Source organism: Lynx rufus, unplaced genomic scaffold, assembly GCF_022079265.1.
Source record: "Lynx rufus isolate CCGP_SWC_20201006 ecotype Redwood Valley unplaced genomic scaffold, mLynRuf1.p SCAF_3, whole genome shotgun sequence".
Classification (NCBI taxonomy): domain Eukaryota; kingdom Metazoa; phylum Chordata; class Mammalia; order Carnivora; family Felidae; genus Lynx; species Lynx rufus.
The window spans coordinates 23,049,289-23,066,717 of NW_025814845.1; positions in this window are offsets into that span (position 1 = coordinate 23,049,289).

Genomic DNA, 17,429 nt, shown 5'->3' on the forward strand with positions numbered 1-17,429 from the left:
AAATTAGTTATGTAAGTTTTTATCTTAAAGCAACATATATTTATTATCTCGCAGATCTGTGGGTCATGCGTCTGGGCATGGCATCCTGACTTCTCTGCTCAGGGTCTTACAGGACTGAAATCAAGGTTTTGCCCCAGCTGCTCTCTCATCTGGAGGTCAAGGCTTCTTCCAAAGTCATTCAGGCTGAAGGACAGAGGTCCTTGTTGTCCTTGCTGGCTATTGACTGGAGGTCACTGTTGACTCCTAGAAAACAGTCATGTCCCAGCTGTGGGGCCTTTTTTTCTTTTTACAACATGGGAACTTTCTTCTCCACACCTAGCAGGAGAATCTCCCTCCCTTCTGTATGGAAAAAAAAATCTTAAATGCTAATCATGAGCATGGCATACCCTTTGCCATGTAAGGTCATTTAAACAGGGTGGGGAGAAGCTATCTCATCATGCTCATAGGTGCTGCCCACCCTCAAAGAGGAGCTCAAACGAGACACTGAAACCACTCATTAGGAATCTCAGGGGTGAACATAGAATTCTGCCTCTCCCAATTTCTTCTTTGAGATGTTCTTATTCTTTGGTTCCTCTGAAACCAAACTTTGATAGTGGTTCTTTTTTTATTATTCTCCTTTAAACTTGTCTTAAAGATGCCATTTTTTTATACCTTGCCCTTAAATTAGTTATCAACCACTCCAAGTCTTAGTAACCCATCTATGACCTAATGCCACTAAAATTTATATCTCCATTCCTGAACTCACTTGTATTTCAAGTTCATGCATCGAATCACTTACACTTCATTATTATCTTCCACTTGGATGACCACAGTCCTATCAACATATGAGATTCACTCACTATCACATCTTTCCTAGGCACCCCCCACAAAAATGCAAAATTTCTTCTTCAGTGGTTAGTGTTTTCAGTGAATAAAATAAAACCAACTTTCAAGCAGTACCCCATCCATGAAGTCTACCATACACTCATTACCCTTCTACCACTTTCCCAGTGTGTCCAACCAATCATGGATCTGTTTTTCTTTCTCCTCTTTAATAATCTCTGATCTTTCCAATCTGATCTGTCAACATATTTTAGCTAGCTTTTTTTCTCTCTAGATTAATTCCAGAAGCATATTTCTAATTGTTCCCAGGTCTCCTCCTAATACTATTCAATACTCTTTGATCTCAAGGTAAAAAGCAAACTCCTTGGAACGATATTTAAAGACCTTTAAAGAGTAAGGAACTATTCTGTGTCATCTCATAATTAGGCATTTCCCAACACTCATAATTTTTGTTCCAAGGCTACTAAATTACTTGTGGACATATTAATATATATTTTTTCCTCCTGTGGCCTTCAGACCTCTCCTTGGGACATACCATTCCCTTGATTGACTGGAAGATTCTCTTGCCCCTTTTTTACTTGACTGAGTTTTATCCATCCTTGTGGTTACAAGTTAGATTTCACCTTTAATGGGGAGTCTTCTCTTATGGTTCTTTACTAATAGTGAGACAATTGTCGTATATGCTTATCCCTCAAAATCACTTACTATTATTATTTAAGTATGTTGTCAATTCAAAGACATAGGCAGATTGAACAATATTATAAATTAAGTGAATGAATCCTAAAGGATGAGTAAGGATAAGCAAGATGAAGGGAGAGAGGAAGTATGTACAGGAAAATAGAACACCATTATTAAAGTCACAAATACAATGATTGGGATAGTCAAGTAGTTCAGAATTTAGAGTATAAGAGTCAAAAGATATTTAGGAATGCTGGTCAAAAACCATTAATGCCTCAGCCCTTGTAGTCAGGGAAGAGCCACTGAAAGGTTGAGAGCAACAACATGACATTGTCCTCCTTTCTTTTTACATTTGTCACATAAATGTCTATGTAGAAGATAGATAACTTGTGGCAATCCTGTAGGAAGACAGATTGGAAGATTATTGAAGCAATCAAACAAGAGATGATTAGATGATGAAAAGTTCAGTTTGGAGAGGAAATAACACAAGTGAAGAATAATAGGTTAAAGGCTAAAATGTTAAAAAAAAAACAGTGTTTAGCCCATTTTATTCTTTGAACAACATTATGTATGACACACACACACGTTCACACATTCAAGAAATAACACAGAGATATTTTCCATCTTCTTCCAATACTTTGCCAATAATGTTGAAAATTCCTTGATAACAGGAAGCATTATATATTATAATTGTGTAACATCCACTATAAATCTTGAATTTTAGTTACCCACACACATGCAAATTCATATCACACAAAGTTTTGCTTAATAGTTCTGCTTCAAATAATAGAATTAATGTGTTTAGTCACTAGGCTATTAAGTAAATTCACACTCGTTGAGCATATTGTAACTTCTATTTTTGAGAATTTCATCAAGGTGGTGTATTTGAGCCCTATCAAACCATACTTTATGCACTTCATGAAGATTCTTCTTGAGGATATCTCCTGGTATTAATATTTGTACCATATCATCTAGGACTTCCCAATAGAATTTTTTGTAATGATGGTTATGTTCTATATCTGTGCTGTTTAAATATAGTATCTACTAGCATCATATATGTATTGAGTCCTTGGAATATGGTTAATATTACCAAGGAACTGAATTTTAAATTTTATGTGATTTTAATTAATTTGAGATTAAACAACAACACATCACTAGTGGTTACATATTGAGCAGCACACATCTCAGCTTTTAAGACCCAGACTTCTAAATTTTGGAATTACTTGAACTCGATTTGATTCAACTAAACTAAAATTAAAAATACAATTACCAGCTCACCTTTGTGTGTATGGCATTGTGCTAACAGGTGCAAAACAAACATACAAAACACTGGCAACTCCAGGCTTTACCTCTACCTTTCCATCATCTTGTGGACTATAGGTTGTGGCCAAATCCAACCTGCCACCTACTCGTGTAAATATAATATTTCTGGAACATAGCCACACCCTCTTACCTATCATCTATGACTGCTTTTGTGCTACAGTGACATATCTAAGTAGTTGCAACTTAAGCTGTATGGCTCTGAAAGCCTAAAGTATTTACTCTCTGGCTCTGTACAGAGAGTTTTCAAGGTCTGGTCTAGCGGGTCACATATGTGAAAACAAGTATTTATGATAGAGTGAAGCAAACTTAACAACAGAAATGAAAATAAAGTGCATATGCATTAGGGCAGTGCATGATTGATTCTAGTTGAGTCGTTCAGGAAAGGAATTAGGGAGAAGTGATGTCTGAGTTAATTCTGATTGATGAATAAGGGTTTGTCAGAACAGAGAGTAAAGGGAGTGTTTGATGAGTCTCTTTGTATTTAATGAATGGGAAATAAAATAATCTTACCATTTATAAACACATACACACATATGTGTAACACACATACATATAACTATTCATTTTTTCTTCCCTATTGTTACTTAATTTAAAATTAAGTTGAGCTTATTTAAAAAGAATCAGTATCAGAAAATGCTTACATGTCTTAAGACTTGAATACCTGCAGTTACTATCGTGTAATGAAAGAACAACATGTTTTGCATTCACTTATGTATTTTCTAGAGTCACAATTGAGTATTAATCTGTAAAGCCTTAATATTCAGAAAAGAAGACTTTCTAATAGCACACTAGAAGTGTTCTTTTATGGTACATGAAGGCATACCCGAACATAGACACTCCATGGAGAATATATATGTTTTATGTCATTAACTAAAATTTGGAGATGACCCACAGGGAGATATTTGTGACTTTAGCAGGAAGCGTATTATGATGTCCAGAACCCAGACTCCCTAAAACTTGCTAGCCTAAAATAAGCACATGGAGTTCAAATTTGAAGAATGAAGGGATTCAATGCCAATTTTGGAATAGAAATTTTAGCATCAACCTAATTTTTAGTATATGCAATCGATCTTTAAGGAAAACCAAATTTCACGTAATCAGAATCATTAGCCTATACTTTTCTAATCCTGTACAGGGCATTTGTTTTTATTTGGTACAGCTATTCTGCGTGGGGTAGTAGCCCTGTGGTTTGGAGGGAGCAATGACAATAATCACATTTCCCTGTCTGCAATCATTGGTTTAGGTAATCTCGATTTAATCTTACCCATGTGTGACAAAACCTGAAAGTTGATGTTCCCGAAGGGTGATTCAATGAATGAAAATCTTAAGTTGCTTTTATTTTAAGTTTATTTACTTTTTTTGAGAGAGAGAGTCTGCACATAAGCAGGGGAGGGACAGAGAGAATGAGAATCCCAAGCAGGCTCTGCACTGTCAGCATGGAGCCTGCTGCGGGGGTTTCAGCTCACAAACCATGAGATCGTGACCTAAGCCAAAATCAAGAGTCGGACGCTTAACCGAGCTATCCACATACCTCTCAAGATACCTTTTACTGGTTATGATGGAGAACACCTCTTTCTGCCAACATGAATGAAGAAGTGCATCACCATTTGGTCAATATGGGAGAATTCAGCCTAACAACTAAGCCAACAGATGGCAGAGGATAGAGAGGGCACTATTGATAAACTAAATCAGAAACTGGTTGACCATTACCTAAAACCTATGCTGTGCTTAGATTTTAAAGTGAACCTATCAATCTTCTGTAGTGCTTAAATCAATGCAGTTATGTTTTCTGTTACTTAAAACTAAAGATATCCTAACACAAAGATGTACCATAGAAAATAGAAGTCGTTTTTAAGGAGAGTTGCATATCAAATAAAAGCATAAATCTAATATTGAAATTACAATCTGAATGACTTTGGGATCAGTTTTAGCTTCATTTTTAGGAAAAAATAGGCAACTGCTAAGTAATATAACCCCCTTGACAACGATGTGTATCTCCTCCTTGAAGATGCACAGATTTTTTCACTTTATAATTTTATTGGATTAGAATTTGGCATACCGTACTGAAATGTAAACACTACCTTAATTTTAAGGAAGTCCCCAAGAAAAGATATATAGTGAGGTAGATTTTCATGACGAGAAATGGATCCAAAAATATTTGAAGCAGTATGTCGGGGGCTGGGGTGGGGAGATTGACTTGGGCTAAAACTTTACCTAGCTAAGAGGAAATGTAAAGCCAACATAATTTGTGTTGTGGTGTGGTGTGTGTGTGTGCATGTGTGTGTGCATGCGTTTCTTTGTGTTACTCTCTGTAGGGAAATAACAATAAAATAAAAGAGTGATACTGAAGTAAAAATAAGTCCCTCAAGGACAAAATTTGATTAATTCAATGTCTTATGCAGGAAAAGGTTAATGACAGTAGAGAAATGTTATAATTTCTAGGTGCAAATAAGAACTATCTAGTAACTGTTTGCACCTGGACTTTCAAGAGTGTTGTGTCTCTAAGAGGAATTTAGAATTACAGAACTTACTGCCAAAGTCAAGTATGTTTAAAAATATCTTTTAATTTTCCATCCTGTCAATACTGTTTTCATCTACATGTGTCAACATTTGCTGTTGTAATGTCATGTTTTTAAAATGTAGCATTATTTGTATCATCATCTTCATCATTGATTGATTTGACTTTTCAGAATATTGTTATTGGGTAAACGATGGACTTGCATTTATAACAAAGGTTGAAGATTGAATCTAAAGTTATCAAATAACACGTATAGAGCTGAATAGTTATAATCCAACATTTATTTCGGGATGTTTTACCCTGTCTATAGAACATCAATGTGTCATAAAAAATGCCGCCTACATTGACAACATTAACACCTTTCTTGTGAATAGCAATCAAACATTAAAGAAAAATGGCAATATTAGCATTCTTGAAAGTTGTAATAAGAAATATTTCATTTACCATGAAATGTTTTGTGTAATATTTTATACAATATGAGAGAAAAACCTAATTTTTTATCATGGATAAAATTTTATATCATGGATGCCTCCTACATGCACTATTAACATAACTGCATTTTTAAATATTTTTATTTAGCATAATGGGAACTATATTTGCACATGATATTGATTATAAGCATGGATTTCAAAGTGACTTTTGTGGATTGGTGATTACACAAACCTCGATGTATAAACTTGGTGATGTAAATCTGAAAACAAAAATCATAGAAATCTGAAAACAAAAATCATAGATACGTTCTGTTCTTGGATTCCACAACGTAACAGTATTCTGGTAAGTTTTGCAGTAAAGAAAGCTGTTAAATTTCATTTAATACAGCATTGACTAAACTTATTTGGTCAAGAAACATTGCTAGGACTTATTTGGTCATGAAAAATCTTTTTTGTTTCCTAAATGACACAACTGATATTTATAACTTGGAATTATTATTTCACAATACAGATTTGGGACATACTCTACTTCTATTTGGTTGGTGCTTTAGCCTTTTCATTTTGAATAAAAAATATTTCAATTACCTGGTTTGATTTAGCTTTTGAGGTCCATTGACTCAGTTCTACTATAAATAGTAATTTTCTTAATTTATTCTAGCCTCCATGGTAGGTTCTGTTCTCTTCGTCTAAGATATACATTACTACATTAAACAAGACTTCTCTTTGTTAAGGTAATAACATCCTCTGAATTCCAAGATAAATATTAAATGCCAAGGTTTTCAAAAGATTAGAGGACACTAGACCAATTCTTCTGAATTTTAATAATGTTTGTACCTGGATAATCCCTTCAGTAGGTTTTTCCAATATATCAAAGCTTGTACTTTGATTTAAAAGGCAGTTGTAGGGTTACCTGGGTGGCTCAGTCATATAAGTGCCTGACTTCGGTTCAGGTCATGATCTCACGGTTTGTGGGTTTGAGCCCCACGTCGGGCTCTATGCTGACAGTTTGGAGCCTGCAGCCTGCTTCAGATTCTGTGCCTCCCTCTCTTTTTCTCCCCCTCCCCTGCTCATGCTCTGTCTCTCTCTCTCCCTCTCCCTCTCTCAAAAATAAATAAACATAAAAACAATTAAAAAAATAAAAGGTAGTTGTAAATATATATAATATATATAATTACATACTATGTTACTATACATACGATCACATTATGTGTTCCCCTTAATTCCATCCCATTCTTACTAGACTAACATGAATGTTGAGACGGGAAGAAGACTTTTTGTATAAGGCAGAGTGGATAGATTTTAAATAATTTGAGAATGTAATGCTGAATGTCAGAGTCAGATTGTACCAAAGACTTGAAATTCTAAAGCATGGTTTCCTCAGAAAGATAGTGTCAAGGTAATGAATATCATATTATGGTCTTCATTCTGTAGCTACACATGACAAAACATTTTCACTCAGAAAATGTCATGCACATTTAGAAGGAAGATTGATAAATTCCGTCATATGAAGCCTTTTCTTTGGAAAACAAGGCTGAAGAGCAGCCTAGACCTTACCGCGAAGTAGAATGGCCTTTTTGGGGGGAAGAAGAACAAAACAATGATACACTTGTCCGTCACGCTGTAATTGAAAATACATATGGCTAAAAACCTATCAACATAAATATTGTTGTTCTGCTCAAAAGTCACAGCTTAATATCTTTTTTACTGGTACTCTTATTTATTCATTGTCCTGGCATTCCATTTCACAGAGTATATGTGTATCAATATGCAGGGTATATTTCATACATATACACAGAGTATAAATTCATAAATTTGTGCAATGTTAAAGAAACACTAGAAATTGACGATTGAAGGAAAATATTAACTCTGGACCTTCAGTCCCTGTGATAGGGTTAAGGGAGATGTTAGTACATTAAGGTGGTTTCTATTTTCCTTTTTTTCTTCCCAGTTAAGGTAACTAGAGAAGTCTGAAGTTTGTTTTATATTTCATACATAGATTTAAACATAATGCTACCAGGGAATTTGCAAACTCATTTCCATGCCTTTCCTCTCTCTTTTCTCCCTTAATTACTCAGCTGCAGAGTAAAATTTGTTACTTGGTCTAATTTTTTATAATAAAATAGAAGTTTGGTTTGAGATATTTTTATTGGCTTTACATCAAAATGTTGCTAAATATTTAATGTGATTATATAGAAATCACTTATGTCTACGCTGAAGTTCTAAAGATAGTATTCTTTTAAAATAGATATATCATTATGCTTCCATTCTGAATACATTCTAATTATGTCCCTTTCCATCTCATTATCCTCAGCTAGACTCCATGGTAGATGCTTTAGTCAAAATGAAAGCTGACATTTTACCTTAACCATGTGGTCTTTTCTCACATTGCAAGGTGAAAACTTGATAATGATGAAATATTAGATTTTCAAAAGTATATCTTGTGGATGTCAGTTACCTCTTAATAGACTCTAAGTGTTCCAGAAGCAGGAAGCAGTGGTCTATATAGATTTGATGTGTGATTGTTGAAATTCTACATTAGGCTTTTTTCAAAATCACATTAACTTGAGCTTAAGGTAGAAATATACAAAACTTCAACTAAGGAAAATAACTAATTATATCATACATTTACATTAGTTACTATTGAAACATAGTTTGTATTTATAAAAATACAATTAGACAATACTAGCAATAAGGAGGCATTATTTACATATTTTCAGCTTTTGGTTTTAGGATATTTGAGGAAGAGGCCTGGAACAGTTACATAATTCAGATATGCCCCAAATTTTGTAAACTTTGTTAATTTTAAGACTTTAAAAAAAATGTTTTATTTTATATTTGAGAGAGAGAGAGAGAACAGGGGAGGGGCAGAGAGACGGAGACAGAGTCCAAAGTAGGCTCCAGGCCTTGAGCTGTCAGCCCAGAGCCCGATGTGGGGCTTGAACTCACTAGCAGTAAGATTATGACCTGAGCTGAAGTCTGACGTCCAACCTACTGAACCATCCAGGCGCCCCTAATTTTAAGTTTTTTAATAAATAATTGGATATCTCCACAATTCCATCTTTTAGTGATTAGTGATTTTACTCATACCAAATCTAATGCTGTCCATACAATTATACAATCAGCATTTTAAATATCAACCAATATTAGATGCAGTATGATTCTTGGAAATGATGTCACCCAATGCTTTATTTAGTCTGTGGGCTACTCTCTCTCTTCTTTTAGCCATTAATTACCAATAATTGATTTCCAGTGTGACATACATTATTGATATTTAATGACCTGCGTATGCTCGGCTGTTGTATATGTTATTATCCCACAGAGTAAACTATTATTAGTATTTTTATAAAGCTTACTTATATATCTAAATTTTTAACCTCACTTCTATCATAGCTCTTTAAAAACATAATCCATCTTTTTACCAGAGGAAAATATTGGTGAGTTAAAGACCATATGTCACTGTCTTAGTATCTCCCAAGCCTCCACAGAGCCTAGCACTTAATAGGTGCAAATACATGCTTGTTACATCCATGGTAAACAAGGATTAATCTAATTTTTCTTTAAAAAAAATCCTGATAAGATGTTTTTAGACATCACTGATCTATGCTAATGGACCATATTCAAAGAGAATATTTACATGACGGGACAAGTTACAAAAGTCTTTCTCATATTTCAAAGATGGACTCATGTCATACTGAAATTTAACCTGCAATGTGTTGTTATACAGCAGAGGTCCAGGATCTCATGGTTTCCACATACTACCCTAATGAATTTTTAGCCAATTATCATTAGCAGTCATATGTCATTTTTTTTCAGACCATAAAATGTAAACAGTAGGCTCATATTTCCCCCATAAGGTATCAAAATTTTGTCAAGAATATAACTTCAAAATTCATTCCAGGCATAGCAAATTTAATAGTAATTACCACATTAATGGTTTTATTTTTTTGTTTTTATTTTTTCAATATATGAAATTTATTGTCAAATTGGTTTCCATACAACACCCAGTGCTCATCCCAAAAGGTGCCCTCCTCAATACCCATTACCCACCCTCCCCTCCCTCCCACCCCCCATCAACCCTCAGTTTGTTCTCAGTTTTTAAGAGTCTCTTATGCTTTGGCTCTCTCCCGCTCTAACCTCTTTTTTTTTTTTTTCCCTTCCCCTCCCCCATGGGTTTCTGTTAAGTTTCTCAGGATCCACACAAGAGTGAAACCATATGAATGGTTTTCAAATACAAAAAGAAGAGGAGAATGGACAATAAAAAGCTTGAAATGTTGAACATAACATATGGCATGTATTCTATCTTTTTATGTGAGGTATACTCCTTGTGCTGTGGAATAAAATTTGTAGTTTGCTTATCAGAGCAGAGAGCCATTCAACATGAATTGAAAGAATGTTGTTAAAAAGAAATATAACTTTCTAGCTGGCAAAACATCAAAAACAACGTGTGACCCAAATTAGTATATGATCAAAACACTGGGCCTTAAAGGCTCTTTATCATTTTTGTATTTGTTTTTGTAAAAATTGTGTGAAGTTTGGTAGTTAGTCATATTTCACATTTGAAATATAGGTTCATTTTCTATTAGATGAGGCAAAAGATGCAGTTATATAATGAACCATGCAGTAAACATGAAAAAAAAAAAAAACCTGAGATTTAACACAGATAGTCTCTCTTCCTTATCTTGAAAAATATTTTACTGAAAGCAGTATTATTGAAGACCCAGTGAGCTTCACTGGATTTTCTCAAATATAATGGGGCAGTTTTTGAATTTCCTAAGCAAGATTCAAGGTTACTTTATTTTAATCTCCCTCCCTTTCTTCCTTCCTTCTTCACCCTTCCTTCCTTCCTCTCTCCTTCCCTCTCTCCCTCCCTCCCTTCCTTCCTTCCTCTTCTTTTTTCTTTCTTTCTTTCTTTCTTTCTTTCTTTCTTTCTTTCTTTCTTTCTTTCTTTCATTTCAGTAAGAAGTGAATTCTACCTCAGAATATTGCACTCTGAATTACTAGCTATAGCAACCACTTTACTTCAGTGCTATCAGAGTCAACCTGTGAATCACATACGTGTATTTGTATACAATTTATATATTTTAAAATACACACAAGCACACATGCATACAGCCTTGTGGGAGTCAATGCTGACGTGAAAAATGAGGCTTAACACTATTCAGAACTGGAGGTATACAGTTTTATGAACCCAACTCCCATCCTTTTAAGAATTCCAAAGGGCTCAATAATTCAAATGGCTCACCGTTAGGAATTTTAGCTGATGGTTTGTTGAGAACCTAGGTCGATTATTAAGTGAATATAATTCTAAGATGATGAGAATAGGGAGCTTAAGTGAAAGAAAATAAAGTCTGCTTGTTTTAAAGTGGCAGTAACCACAAGTGATGTTGATTAGTTATTTGAGTAAAGAAAAAACACAAAATGATTGTCTTAGAATATTTGTTATTTCTCTTTTAAAGATGGTAATTTAAGAATATCTTTTAATACTTGTTTAATACTTTGTTAATATGTTTGTATATCAAGCATATATAGGAAAAAAGAGAGAAAAGAAGAAATCATAGAATCTGTGCAATAAAACTAGAGAGACAAGGTAGAGATACATAAATTAGCTAGAGAATATTCCAAAGTTATGCATCATCAAGGAGAAGGTAGAGTGTCTTCTTTCAGCATTGTGATGAATATAGTCACTGAACTAAAAGCAATGCTATGAAAATTTAAGGATAAGTTAGACTAAAGGCTAAATACTGCTCATGCCTATTGGCCAATTCATGCAGATTAAGAGGACTGTACCTAGAAGTGTAGCCATTCTTTTCCTTTCTTTATGCAAACAGCATTTCTGAAATATGCAGCATTCACATCATATACATGCTGAATGAGCTGTGTCACTTTTTTTCCTGGTAAGTTCTTAATTAATATCTTTAACATAGTAATGTGATTAAGAGTATCAGCGTCAGATGTACCTGGAGTAGAACCTCATTTTGGACTCTATTTACTGGCTACATGCCCTTTAGCGAGTTATCCAACCACTGGAAACCTTGTTTCCTACCAAAAAAAAAAAAAAAAAAAAGAAAAAAAGAGGACTTGAATATCTGCGTCCTCGATTTGAAATATATTTTAAATAAAATTATTTTCTTTAACAGGGCCCCTGTTAGCACATATTAAGTTGCCAAGAAATTGCAATCGTGGTGGTTATTGCTATTTTTTTTAATTTACTTTTTAAAATATTTCTCTTGTTTGTTCTGTTACATAATATTTTTGGAACCACAAGCAAAGGCCTTTCTGATTACGTCTTCCATGCTGAATATCATTACTAAGAGACTTAAAATTTACTCTGCAACCTGAGGTAGCTCTTTAATAACTACTGTATTCTTTCTAAATTAGTTTCCTGTGGATATGTAGTCTGGCTTCTTGCTGAGGTTTAGCCCAACCCATTTACAATCAAAAATTGCTTTAAAATAATCACAGTTTATCCTAACTTAAAGGGAAGAACATCATCTACTGAACTTCTATATTGTTTCCTGGAGCGCCCCAGGGTTTGGTTAATTTTGTCATTTTGTTTTATTTTGTTTTTGATTTTTTTAATGTTTTATTTATTTTTGAGACAGAGAGAGACAGAGCACGAGCGGGGGAGGGGCAGAGAGAGAGAGAGCAAGACAGAGAATCTGAAGCAGGCTCCAGGCTCTGAGATGTCAGCACACAGCCTGACATGGGACTCGAACTCACAAACCGGGAGATCATGACCTGAGCCAAAGTCGGACGCTTAATTGGCTGAGCCACCCAGGCGCCCCTAAAAATTTTTTAATGTTTGTTTATTTTTGAGAGAGAGAGAGAGAGCAGGGGAGGGGCAAAGAGAGAGGGAAACAGAATCTGAAGCAAGCTGCAGGCTCTGAGCTGTCAGCCCAGAGCCTGACACAAGGCCTGAACTCACAAACTATGAGATCATGACCCGAGCCAAAGTCAGAGGCTTCACTGACTGAGCCACCCAGGCACCTGAGTTTTTCCATTTTATACTCTTCTGCAGATTGAGACCATTAAGGTGAACTGGCAATGAATCAGGAGAAACAAACTCCCTCAAATCCTAGTGGAAGGATATTAGGAACCTTAAAATCTGGAGTATTATTCCAAAGTAATGGCACTTAAAATATTTTTGAGCTATTAAACCATGCATTACTGTACCCGTTAACTTTTTGTATAAGGAATGTTAAATGACATTTACTCTTCTTCTTTGTAACTCATTTCAAGACAATAATTTTTTATGTTCTATTAATACATTGCCTTGACTGCTTGTCCCCTCTGTGCCTGTATGTGCTGTGTGTGTCCGAGAGTAGGAGACCTATTATTATCAAAAGGCCAGCAGCACCAAGGGATTGAATTGGTGACCTGAAGGTTAAATTCCACAGCGGTAATCACTAAGCTGTTCTCCATTATAGTTGCATTAAAAAGATTGAGTCTGCTGACATCTGGTACCTCCCCATCTAAAACCTTTTAAACCACTTGGAAAAAGGGCTTTTATTTAGGAAGTGAACGACACTCTAGGTGTGTGCCACTTAAAGATCTGGAAATTTCCTGTAAGATAAACTGTTCAAAGATAGTCAGAACACATATGTATTGGGATAAATGTTAAAGTACACATTTTCATTTTTATACTCCTTTTCTTGACCTATACAAAGAATATAAAGAATGCACATGCAGAAAGATCAAGTTTCACACTATTCTGCAAACTCTCTCATAAAATAAACATGTTTGGTTTGATGTCAACATCCTAACTCAAATGACAAAAAAGATTCTAAGATAAATATATATTAATTCATATGCATAAATTATAAGCAATGACTTTTTGTTATATGTATACATATTTAAAAAAAATTATGCCTGGTTTCCTATGCACTTAAACTCAAAATGTTAAGTACTTAAATTTATTAACTGGATCGGCAAGTTCAAGTAAGTATTATTGGCAAACAACAAATAGTCATGAAAATTTACAATGTGTTTCTCAGTTTAAGGTAAAAGGAGTATTTTATTAAAAATTAATTCAGAGGGTGCCTGGGTGGCTCATTCAGTTAAGCCTCCAACTTCAGCTCAGGTCACGATGTCGCAGTCCGTGAGTTCGAGCCCCGCGTCAGGCTCTGTGCTGACAGCTCAGAGCCTGGAGCCTGTTTCAGATTCTGTGTCTCCCTCTCTCTGACCCTCCCCCGTTCATGCTCTGTCTCTCTCTGTCTCAAAAATAAATAAACGTTAAAAAAAATTAATTCAGAGGGTGCCTGGGTGGCTCAATTAGTTAAGTGTCCGACTCTCTTTTGTTTTTTTTTTTCTTAAGTGTCCGACTCTTGATGTCACCTCAGGTCATGGTCTCACAATATGTGAGTTCACGCCACAGGTTGGGCTCTGTGCTGACAATGCAGACCCTGCTTGGGATTCTCTCTCTCCCTCTCTCTCTGACTCTGCGCTCCTCATACTCTCTCTCTCTCAAAAATAAATAAATAAGCCAAAAAATAACTCAGTATTTCACTATTAATATTTTATGATGCTATAAGGATTTGCATTTTTTAATTAGAAGTTTATAGTAGAAGTTATAGTCCTGGATATAAATTTTCCCCGGAACATACACATACTTTTACAGCTTTCAAGGACCGTGTCGTCATTTCCCCAAGGGAGGCCAACAATATACATACGCTCTCACTCTTCTGTTGTGAAACAACAAAATAGATGCCAAAAGTACCAAATAAACAACAAAAAATAACTCTTTGTTTTTGTGAACATATTAGAACTTTGCAGGCAAAAAAAACATACGTGCACAAGTTACTGGGGACCACTAACAGAAGCAAATAATGGGCAATGTCAAGTAGAGTACAGTCAGAGGAAATAAATCCCAACTGTCTGCTATTTATGAGGGATCTACTCAAATGTTAAGGATAGGTTGGATCCTATTATTCCTTTACTCATTTAACTTTTTAAATAAATTGTGATTTTGTGAAAGTGTATGTGGTACACATAAACATCAGTTTTGCCCTCAAAGGGCTTACATCAAAAAATTATAGAAAGTTGATTTAATTTGGTACTGAAAGACAGAGCTTTATTCTTGATTTTGCTACTCATTTGGGGATCTAAGCATATTGACCATTCGTTTGAGTTAGAACTAATAAAATTAGTATGGTAACCCTCTCCTCGTGTGGTTGTTGTAGATATAGAATGAGCTGTATATAAAAGCTTTTATAAACTGAAGCATTGTGTGTACTTAAAAGCTATTATTTTTCTTGATATAAATAATTACATTAGGAATTCAAACACGCTTTAAAAAAGACAGCAAAAACAAAATGTAGAGATAGAGAGGCAAACACTTCCTCATCAAAGAAGACAAGTAAATGCTTCATAGGGGAGGAACATTTGATCTATGCCCAGAAGGATTTCTATTTAGCTTTAGCTTCAGAGAATGACCACCATTAGGAAGATGACTCCAGGAGTAAGATATTCAAATGGAATTTTGAATGAGATAAAAAATGATGGTCTATTTCATAGGAAGACTACAAAATTAGATTTGAAATAATACCATGCTCAAAGGGTTGAAAAAGAACCTTCCAATTCTTGTGTAAGGAATGGTATATAAATGTGCATGGTTTGATATAAAGGGGACTTGCACGTATTTAAAAATGGTTTGAGACTGAAAAACATACACAAGAACTTATTCAAACTTCTTCAGAGGAAGTGTTTTTTTTTTCTATTGAGCAATTTTATAAGCATTTGGAGAAACCAAAGGTAAACAGAGTAAAATATAGTATTTATCATTAGCTTTACTAGAGATATTCAGAAGTCTTCGCATGTTGGGAAATATATTTTATAGGTACAATGAATGAAAAAAACATGAATTCTATACTGTTCCTATGCTAAAGAGAAAAACAAGAGTTAGAAGAAGAATAAAGGAGCAGGGATCACTTAAATGTGGACCTTTGAATCTTTTTGTTTGGGAATCGATACATGATCCTGGTGTCACCTGTTGTATTTGGTCAATTTATAACACTCCTTCACCATCCTCCATTCTCGTTAAGTTTACACTGTGGTTTGGACTGGGAAGCATGGATTTCCCATTTTCCTAGGCACAATTAGACACTTGGATGCCTTTCAGCGTTATTCTTGTACTAATATTCATCTTACTCAAACGCAGTTATTTACTCCCTTGCTTCTACTTCCTCAGTGAATAAATTATATGCCTTATGCCCCAATAGATTTAGATCTATTTTATCTCCAGTGCCTCTCTGTGGTAGCCATGAATATATACGGCTCAATTTCCCTTCAAGAAAGAAGTTCCTGATCAGCTGTAAGGAGTTCAGTTTGTGGACACTATATGGCTGTTGGCTTTCAAGACCTACCGAAGTATTTGAGCTGAGGCCATCCACGCTTCCCTCATGCAGCCTCCCGACAATGGCTGAGCACAATGGAGATGCTAGGATCTAGTAATACCTTCCCTCTGTGACTCCCCTGTAGGAAAGCCTCTTGCTGAAGTTCCCCTGGGGCTTGTCAAAATTCTATCAGGGCAGCTTCACAGAAGGATCTTCCTGACAATCTCCCTTTCTTCCTCCTCTCTTTGCACACTGCCCTATAACCCAAAAGCATTTCCTGCCTACTCCTGCCCCTCTTTTGTCTTTCACAGGCATTTTCCTCAATAAATATCTTGCAATTTGAATTCCATCTTGGCTTCTACAGACCCAACGAATACCTGGAAGTTACTTACATTTTTTGTGTGTGAAATAAATGGATAGATGGATGGATGGGTGGCTGGATGAGACAGGAGAATGGCTATAAGTAAGAGTTTGTTTTTGGTGCTGTTGTTATTTCGATTGAGATCTGTCATTGTGACATATAATATTATATTATTTTCAAGTGTACAACATAGTAATTTGATATATGCATCAATGGTGAAATGATCAAACACCACAATAAGTTTACTTACCATCCATCACGAAATGTAGTTAAAATCTTTATTGTTATGATAAAAACGTTGAGATCTCTTTTAGCTACTTTCAAATATACAAAATGTTATATTAATTATATTAAGTTATATTAAGTATAACTACCGGGCTGTATATTACATCTCCAGATCTTGCTCATTTTGTAACTGGAAGTTTAGACCTTTTGATCACCTTCTCTAAGTTTTCTTCACCACACTTTCCACTCCCACCCCACACACTGCCAACTACCAGTGTTTTGTTTTGTTTTTTTTGTACCTGTTAAGTTCAATTTTCTTGTTGTTGTGCTCTTTTTTCGATTCCACATCTAGGTGAAATCATATGATATTTGTCTTTCTGTTTGACTTATTTCACTAAGGATAAAGTTTTAAACGTGAAGAGAGAAGTAAAAAGATGAACTTTATTTGCTTGCAAAACTTGGGCAATAATCACTTTATCCACTGAAAATACCCAATCCCTATCTCTACCTAATCCTGACTCTACGTATTCTTGACAGGGAAGTGCGAAAATAATTCATAACATAAAATAAAATATATGCAATGTATAATTTCCCCATTTTTTTTGCAATCAATAGCATGTGTACATATTCACCATATAACATGAGAAGTAATTTCATCCATGCAACACATGTGGAAATTTAAACTCAGAATGTTTAAGTAACAAGCCAGAAGTAACACAGCTAGCAAGTTGTAGTGATGG